The following is a 9,835-nucleotide window of genomic DNA, read 5'->3' on the forward strand; positions in this document are numbered from 1 at the left end:
CCTGCCCTAACCCTAGCTATAACCCTTTCCCTTTCCATAGCTGTAACCCTAACCCTAACTGTAAACCTAACCCTATCCCCAGCTGTAACCCTTACCCTAACCCTAGCTGTTACCCTAACCCTAACCCAAGCTGTTTCCCTAACCCAAACCCTAGCTGTAACCTTAACCCTAAGCCTAGCATTAACCCTAACCCTTACTGTCACCCTAACCCTAACCCTAGCTTAAACCCTATACCTAACCTTATCCCTAGCCATTACCCTACCTCTAACACTAACCTTAGCTGTAACCCTAACCCTAATGCTAACCCTAACCATAGCTGTAACCCTAACCCTAGCTGTAATCTTATCCTTAACCCTAGCTGTAACATTAACCCTAACACTAGCTGTAAACATAAGTCTAACCCTAGCTGTAACCCTAACCCTAACCCTAGTTGTAACCTTACCCTTAACCCTAGTGATATCCCTGACCATAACTGTAATCCTAACCCTAGCTGTAACCCTTAACCTAACCCTAGCAGTAACCCCAACCCTAAGCCTAGCTGTAACCTTTTCCCTAACCCTAGCTGCAACCCTAACCGTAAGCTTAGCTGTAACCTTAATCCCTAATGTAACCTTGACCCTATCCCTAACTAACCCGTAACCATAACCATAGCTGTAACCCTAATCCTAACCCTATCTGTAACTAGCTAGCTGTAGGTTTACTTTTCACGACCTGCACGATTTTCTGCTAACTAGTTTCTTTCCCTTTCTTGATTTTCAATTTGTCCAAATAAATAAAGAACTAAATTATGAGCTAAATTATCATATTTCTTTGTTGTGGATAATCTGTATTCATTGCTACACTTTTAAGCAGCTCCAGTGGTTTTAAAAAATGCTACAACTGAGCGGTCAGCTAGATCCGTATCCTTTGACATCTTTTCCTGAAGTCAAGCTAATGTTTGCCAGCTATGAAATGTATTTGATCAACGATAAAACGTTTTGTTGTAAAAAATATCAGCACACTGAAATTTCAACAAACTTTATCCATCCATCCATTATCTATACTAGCTTATCCTGGGCAGGGTTGTGGAGGGTGCTGGAGCCAATCTCGGCATGCATTGGTTGAGAGGCAGCAACACACTCTGGACTGCCTGCTAATCTTCAACAAACTTTATAAAATATTAAATTATATTTGACGGTTTACCTTATCAGTACTGCTATTTCACTTGGTGCCAGAATTGTCTCAACGGAGTGTAGCACAGTGGGCTTGTAACCGAAAGGTCGCAGGTTCGATTACCGGGTAGGACACTGCCGTTGTACCCCTGAGCAAGGTACTTAACCGAAATTGCTTCAGTATATATCCAGCTGTATAAATGGATACAATGTAAAATGCTGTGTAAAAGTTGTGTAAGTCGCTCTGGATAAGAGCGTCTGCTAAATGCCTGTAATGTAATGTAATGTAATGTAATCTTTCGCATGTCAGTTGTAATCCACCAGGAAAGCAGCGTAATCAGTAAAACTAGCCAATGAATGCATGAGTGAACTCACACAGTCAGCCCTCATATTGAATTTTCTTAAGGTATTTTTTTCTTTGACAACAGTGTCCTTTTGGAAAAACAATGTTGTATTCTGCAGTGTTTGTAAATGTGAAATACACAAGACATTTGAAATGCACAAGACATCAACTTTGAGAATATATGACTCCATTCAAGACTTGTCTTGTTATTCAGCATGTAAACTGTATTAATGGGTTTTAAAACAGGACATTTATTTCTCCCCTGTAACTACTGATGGTTCTGGAGCATATTCACTTATTGGCTGTCACCCATATCCATCCCAAACCAGTGAAAATGTATCATAACGGACCCACATCCCCCTTGCCATGACATGAGCTGCCAAACTCTGATTCAGCCAGAGGAACGCTCACTGAACAGAGATCTCTGCACCCGATGGTAAAACAATCCACAATTAAAATGGTGAAAAAGTGTTACCCAAATTCTGCAGTATTCCTCTCAATGTACAGTATTTGTGCATGATATACAAACAAATGTCATTGAGGATATGGTGAAGAAAGAAACATTCATACACATTTAAATTTCTTAGTGATGAAATATTTTACCCATAGTTCTGGAGGGAAAAAAAGCAAGTAAGTCATGCATGATCTAGCAATAGCACAAGCAGGTCTGGCAATCCTGTGATAATCAATCACGCATTTATCAGTTAGTCCCACACAGCAAATCAACCTGCGGCAAGGTACCAAAAAGACATGATGTAATACTGGATTTAATCTTGCGAAACTGATCAAATCACTACTGACATTTCTGAGCACCCATAGGGACGATTCCACTGCTAGGGTTTTAAATATATAGCTGGCTATTTCTTGAAGGGAGACACAGAGGACCAGATATTGCAGCATTAAAACAGAAAAAATGGAGAGGCTCATTTCCCTTCCCCACCAAAGCTCCTCTGAAGGGGGTGGAAGAAATTGCAGAGAAGCTGCTTTAATAACGGGATTAATAACCATTTTTGGCTGAACCGCAACAGCGGGGCCAGCCCTACAAACGCGAATGTCTGTGACTGAGTCACTGAGTGATGAAGTTACACCACTGGTCGGCAGGTCCAGCCATATACTAGGTTTTGACCTGGTCTTGTTAAATTATTTCCTTGACATGACGTGAACTTAGTGTACATCTATTTTAGATCGCATGTTTTTGCAAAGATTAATTGAAATTACACAGTGGAATGCAAACTCTGTGCCACATATTCAAACATTACAATTTCATCTTAATTATTATTTTATTAAGTTTTTACTATTGGAATATACTGTATATACCTGTTCTCCTGACTGAATTGGCCAGAATAGCATCAAACAGTTTTCCTTCCTGTTCCAAAGTCAAGTTGCACAGTGCTCCTGTTGTTGCACTTTTCAGCATAAGTATTAGTAACATTAGCTGCGTTTACATGAAGCCTCGTATTCAATGACTAATCGGATTAACAACCCAATCAGAATAAAAAAAGTTTCCTGTAACCACCTCAATTGGAACAGACTGTCCCATTCTGATTGAAATTTTATTAAGCTTGAAATGGGTGGCGTAAACCTTTTGATAATCCGATCAATAGGAAATATGATCCATGTAAACACTTAAACCAACTACTTTCTCTGCATGGAATATATGCCGATCAGCCAAAACATTAAAACCACCTGCATTTTTATGCTTTTTTCTGATTGAATATTTTATTTTCTCTGTTTGTAATCAAACAATACACACGTGGTCAAAGTGGAGACTCAGAGCTTTTATTAAAGGGTATTCTTATACATTTTGGTTTCACCATGTAGTAATTACAGTACTTTTTATACATAGTCCCCTATTTTCAGTGTTTTATACAAATTAACATGTCAAATAAAAGAGTCATGTTTTATATTTGGTTGCATATCCTTTGCATGCCATGACTTCCTGATGTCTGTGACCTATCAACATCATTAGAGTCTGGATATCTTATTGTCAGGTTGTCCTACAAGCGATACAAAAACTCTTTGCATTTGAATGGATCTCTATGGGAATTGGGGGGCGGGACAGTCTGAGTCTGCACTTTGACCACGTGTGAATTGTTTGATTACAAACAGAGAAAATAAAATATTAAATCAGAAAAAAGCAGAAAAATGCAGGTGGTTTTAATGTTGTGGCTGATCGGTGTATATTCTCTATGCCAATGTTAAATTAAATGTGTCAATTTGAGATGACTCTTTACCGATGCTCCCTACTAATAATAGTCCACTAAAGTCCACTTATAATACATGAATTTCAGCTTAATTTTTGCTGTTGTTTTAAAGAAATCTGAAGTAGCAAGTTGAAAAAAATGCCCTTGTCCCAAATATTATGGAGCTCACGGTATGTTAAATATATTCATGTGCATGTGTGTGTGTGTACATGCTTGCATTGCATCCGATATTTACACAGAATGTGGAATGCATTAGTCAAAAAAAAGATATGTTTTACAGTGGTTAGTATTCTTTCCTAAAATACTATCTTCCATGAACGTCATTTTCGTTTTCGTGTAATTGTAACTGTTAAAATTGCAGTGGATGATGTAGTAATTCTCATAAGGGAAAATGCCTGCAATATTGTTTACCCAGGTATCTGCTTTAGTAGCCTGAAAGTACCATTAGTGTATATTCTGCTGTCAACTTTAACAGTTTGAATTACAGTACAGGACAGTGCACAGTACAGGACACCAATTCCAAAAGGAGTCCTATTTCTCCATAAACCTGCACCCCTCTTCCCTATCCTGGGTTTTCCTATTCCTATAAAGGGAATTAAGCTTCCCTTTACCAGTACTTGGTACTGGCAGAATTTCAGAAAAGATCACTATGGATGTGTTGCTCATAAACTTTTCTGCCTTTTCTATGTGGATGGGTCAGACAGTGTTTTTGTGGAGATTTCTCTCCTCTATCGTGTGTACACCTCTTTCTATGCCTATGTCCTACTATTATCCAACTCTCTCTCCCTGGATGCTCTTCCCCCATCCCCCACTTTTGCATTCACACTGCCTCTTTAATGGGTATTCAGTTCCTGGAGCTCTACTAATCCAGACCTGTAAGAGAGTCTAGCAAGATTATGCTCTGAAGATGCTCAGAAAACCAGCAGCGATCACCTCCTGGAAGTCATCCTTCTAGGAAAGTGACTATTCTGCATAACTTGCTATCATATTTGTCACATAGAAAAATACGCCCATAAAAATAAACTACTGTAGTTAGTAGTTAGTTAGAAAATACTCCCCTATCAAAGATTGGCTTCTTAAAGCAGGAACAAGCATGGAATGTTACTATAATTCTTACAGCGTGTGCTTAGGTTAGGCTCTGTTTATATATACGGGGGGGGGGGGGGGGGGGGGTCGTTAATAACACAGTTCCTGCTGGGGATAACAACGTGTCAAGCGGAGGAGGGGACGTCTTCAGCAGTAGCAGTGAAATCCCCCCTTTCCCCTGCCAGCAGTTCGCACCCTTTTTTGTTCAGTTAATCTTAACTACGAGTTCACAGAACAGTAACACTGCTGCTGAGTACTATAGCCACGTTTCCACCGCAGGAACTTTACCCCGAAACTAGGAACCTTTTGAGGAACTCAGTGCGTTTCGACCGCAGGAACTAGGGTCTAAATTTAGTTCTGGGGGCTTTATTTTACCCCCAAAAAAGTTCCTGCTCGGGGGGTAATACTTTCCAAAAGTACAGGAACCTTTGGGGTGGAGCTTGCAGCGCTGAACATTTCTGATTGGTCGAGTACTCGCAGCATTTTTTTTTGTTTATTTCAACCGCCATTTTTAAAAATCTGCAGCCTCAAACCAGTTTGTTTTCATAATAACTTGAAATCAAACATGTATGTTATGCGGCGCAGTAGCCTACTTTTGGTTATAGCCTGCCAACGTCTTGGAATTATAACGTGTGCTCTTCTGTTCTTTTCTTGCTTTAGTATTCGTTTTATAAAATGCTAAGCATTCGTGCTGGGACAGCATATTACGTACCAAAACATTCAAATGGTTTAATTCGATTGCTGAATATTTTCTTCCGGATTTTCTTTGTTAGCCCATGGTAATTGACTCAAAACGTTTGATAGTTATGTGAGGTATGCGGTAGTTATGCATAATGTACATTGGTGATACAGTAAAAGCAAACTGGAAATCACCTTCCGCACTTTTTGTCAGGGTGAAATAACAGGTTAATTCTAGTAATCGTTCCTTTTGCTTTTTCAGACTGCCGTAATTCCACTTTTGGTGGAAACGCGGCTTATTACATTCAGTTCAAAGCATTCCACTTCTTTGATTGCATTTTACATTTTTATGCTCTGGTCCTTTTGACTTTTTACAGAAACATGTTTTTGTAATATAATTATTGATAGCTTGCTTAGCTAGCTAACTTAATTGCTCAAACAGACAAACAATGTAAACACATAAGTAAAAAAATTTCATTGGTTAATAAAGTGCACTGTATAGCCGCGTTTCCACCAAAAGTACCCGCAACTTTTAGTCCCAGGAACTACTTTCCAAGGAACTAAAAGGTTCCTTCAGCCCATTGTTGTCTGCGTTTCCACCGCGGTCTAAAGTCCCGCGAAGATTAGGCAAATTAGCCCACTGACGTATGAAAAAGCGACGTTGTCGTCGGTCCATCTGTCCTATGATTTCTTCTGTAACCCCATACTACCACCGAAGTAGCCTACATTATTTTCTAATAACCGGGACAGCCCGGAGGGGTTTATTCCACTTATATACAACGGGTTACCAACAATGACTATATATGGTTACTTTTGTATTTATTGATTTTTATTGATTTGCAACAAATAGGATATAACAGGCCAACAGTCAGATTGTAACTGTTTTATATATCCTCTCAAACACATTCATTATGTTTTTATGCGAACATTCACTTTCATGTCTTGACATCCGAGGCGACAGAATGCATTCACATTCCACAAATAACTGGCAACAACAGCAGAAAACATGCACACATTGTAAACAATTTGCTGTTGAATTGATTACTTTCTCATCGTCAATTCCATATAGGCTAATCGCAAAATGACAAGAATAGAACGAAAACTCGGACTTGCGTGAAAATTTAAATTAGCAGTGGTACAGCCACCGTATGCTTTCCTTCAAAGTTACTGCTAGCCGAGCAGCGAAGTGTGCCCTCCAGATGCGAACCATGCACCATAAATTAGTCCATAGTCTTCCTGGTCTTTTTGTGGAATTGAAGAATGGCAGAGTAAAATTACGGCAGTCTGAAAAAGATTACTAGAATTAACCTGTTATTTTACCCTGACAAAAAGCGCGGAAGATGATTTCCAGTTTGCTTTTACTGTATCACCAATGTGAATTACGCAGAACTACCGCATACCTCACGTAACTGTATCAAACGTTTTGAGTCAATTACAACGGGCTAACAAAGAAAATCCGGAAGAAAATATTCAGCAACCGAATTAATCCGTTTGAATGTTTTGGTACGTAATATGCTGTCCCAGCACGAATGCATAGCATTTTATAAAACGAATACTAAATCAAGAAAAGAACAGAAGAGCACACGTTATAATTCCAAGACGTTGGCAGGCTATAACCAAAACTAGGCTACTGCGCCGCATAACATACAAGTTTGATTTGAAGTTATTATGAAAATAAATCGGTTTGCGGCTGAAGATTTTTAAACATGGCGGTTGAAATAAAACACTGCAAGTAGTCGACCAATCAATAATTTCCAGCGCTTGCGCCCCACCCCAAAGGTTCCTGTACTTTTGGAAAGTACTACCCCCCGAGCAGGAACTTTTTTGGGGGTAAAATAAAGCCCCCAGAACTAAATTTAGACCCTAGTTCCTGCGGTCGAAACGCACTGAGTTCCTCAAAAGGTTCCTAGTTCCGGGGTAAAGTTCCTGCGGAGGAAATGCGGCTTATGCATTTGATTTGTATGACAATTGACTCTGATTGGTTTAAAATGTGACTATTCCTTTTTTATGTTTTTATTGCTTTATTTTGTATCATGCCTTAGAGCGGACAGGAGTGCATGCAACATCTTTCTACCATAAGTCTTGCAATTGGGCATTAGCTGGAATATAAAGATTCTCAAGGAAGGTAAAAGTGGGGTGCCAGTGCTCAAAAACAGAATGGCCAGGTTACAGTTTGCTAAAAAAGTGCATTTGAAGTAACAAAGTCTTATGGAAAGATGAGACAAGTATTAGCCTAGGTTGTAGAAAGAAGAAGGTATGGAGAAAGAAAGGAAATGCTCATTAGGCAAAGCATACCACTTCATTGGTGAATCATGGTGGAGGTAGTGTAATGGCCTGGGCACATGTGGCAGCCACTGGAACTTGTTTTTATTGAAGATGTGACTGCTGATGTTACCAGCTGGATGAATACTGAAGTGTACAAACATCTTTCCTGCAAAGATTCAACCAAATACCTCAAAACTCATTGGAGGGTGCTTCACCTTGCAGTAGGGCTGAATCCAGTTGAACTTCCCTTTAACTTTCTGAAGGCCAGAGTGGAGGCACAAAGCCCCCTAAACAAACAGGAGCCAAATATGATGACTTAATTTAAAATTATGTAAATTTGAGCAAATGCTTTTGGTCCCCTAAATTCGGGTGGTGGGGGGTGAGGCGGGGGGGAACTATGTATAAAAAGGGCTATAATACCTACACAGACCAACTGATATGGATGTAAATACCTTCACATTAAAGGTGACGATGCGCACTTCAAACCTATATTCATTGTTTCATTTCAAATACAATATGTTGGAGTACAGAGCCAAAACAATGTATTCAAGTATTAGGCCACCTGTGGTTTTTTATTTTTATTTTTGAAAAAATGTTTTTACATGTTTCCTGTAGCAAGAACCTTGGTGTGACACTGCAATGTGTCATGCTATATGTAAGATTGTTCGCAGGTTTAGACATTGTTGTTTTACCCATTAAATTGCATATCCAATCCATGCTATTCAATTATTTATTTTAGCAATTAACATTGCTAAAAATGAATTAGAAGAATTAATAATCTTACTGTGTGTATATTCTTTCGAGGGTTACTCTCCATGGTGAATAATTAACAATTAATTAGTCTTCTTATGAGCCAAGCAGTTCACATTAATAACCAGAGTGGCTAAATGCATAGCTTTTCATGAAAATGTATTAAATTAATTTCATGAAAATGTTATTTTCTATGATATGTATTACAAAAAATATTGTACAATTAAAATGGGAAAATAACCTCTTTCCATCATAAGGTTAAGGATAAACAAATGCAATTTTATTGCAGTCAATAAAAAGACCACCACAATATCCCCTTATCTTGTGAAACTTTATTGATGGTTATTGTTCAGCGGATCATACTGCATGCACATACGATGACAAGGAGAACGCCTGGTCACAACACTTTTTAAAGCAGAATTTTATAGTAGAATCACAGCGGTGGGTAAGATATTTTACTGAGTTGTGCGATGTTACGCACACAGTACACATGAGGATATAACTAAGATCTGCAGCAAGACAGCTTGAAGCAGCTGTGTTTTTTGTATTCTTTTTTGAACATTTTTATTATAAATACAAAAAGGAGACCTGTGACAAACACCTTAACTTAGGTTTACTTGTAAACAGGACAACATGAACAGAGTCTTAGCATATGCACAGACAAGCTGCAATTCTTCAGATGCTAAAATTAGCCTTCTTTACAGCTTGCTTGTGTAGCACTTTCAGAGACTGAATTAATGTTTTTATTATTATTTACTATTACTATATATAGATATAAATATATATATATAGATAGATCAATATCTTTTCACAAGTTATAGATTCTGTATAGTATATTTTTTCCGAAACTGTTTAAAAATGTAAAGATCTTGTCCTTAAAAAAAAACAAAGAATACAAAGGATATGGTGTTAAAAATATAACAAAATGCAAAAATGTGTAATGAGTGATGTCTCACAAGCTGAGAAGTGAAGAAAAATTGCAGGTTGTGTGTGCAGCACAGAAAGGTCTAAAAAGTACCAAGCTGACAAAAATACCATGATTATCTCTACATAATGATTGCAATACCTGTAAAATGTTTATATAAATCTGAATATGATTATCATGTAATCCATAAAAATGATACACCTTTCTCTAACAGTTGGTCTACTTGACTAATTCTAAAACATCATATTTTGCGCATTTTCTATAACAGAACGTTTCCACTGCACAGTTCAAATTTTATACATGGTTGTAGATTTTTTTCATTTTAACTGGTACAAACAGTTCTAGTTTTATTACTTTCCTTCTGAAAAACAAAAAGAAAAATAGAAACAGTGCTTTTAGCGCCTTATTTATTAATGTCATTTTTTTCTCTCCA

The 9,835-nt window shown here is 38.0% G+C and overlaps 1 protein-coding gene across 16 annotated transcripts in view; it reads right to left on the reverse strand.

The window, feature by feature from the left end:
• Positions 1–8,791: 8,791 nt before the first annotated feature.
• The window catches only part of LOC118220689 (RNA binding protein fox-1 homolog 1), a 330,165-nt gene continuing 329,121 nt past the window's right edge, over positions 8,792–9,835 (reverse strand). For all 16 annotated transcript variants that reach the window (XR_004763997.1, XR_004763998.1, XM_035404792.1 and 13 more), the window contains one exon: positions 8,792–9,835. This exon is cut by the window's right edge. The gene's annotated coding sequence lies outside the window, so the exon portion shown is untranslated.

The sequence above is a fragment of the Anguilla anguilla genome, chromosome 2 (genome assembly GCF_013347855.1).
Source record: "Anguilla anguilla isolate fAngAng1 chromosome 2, fAngAng1.pri, whole genome shotgun sequence".
NCBI classification, from domain to species: Eukaryota; Metazoa; Chordata; class Actinopteri; order Anguilliformes; family Anguillidae; genus Anguilla; species Anguilla anguilla.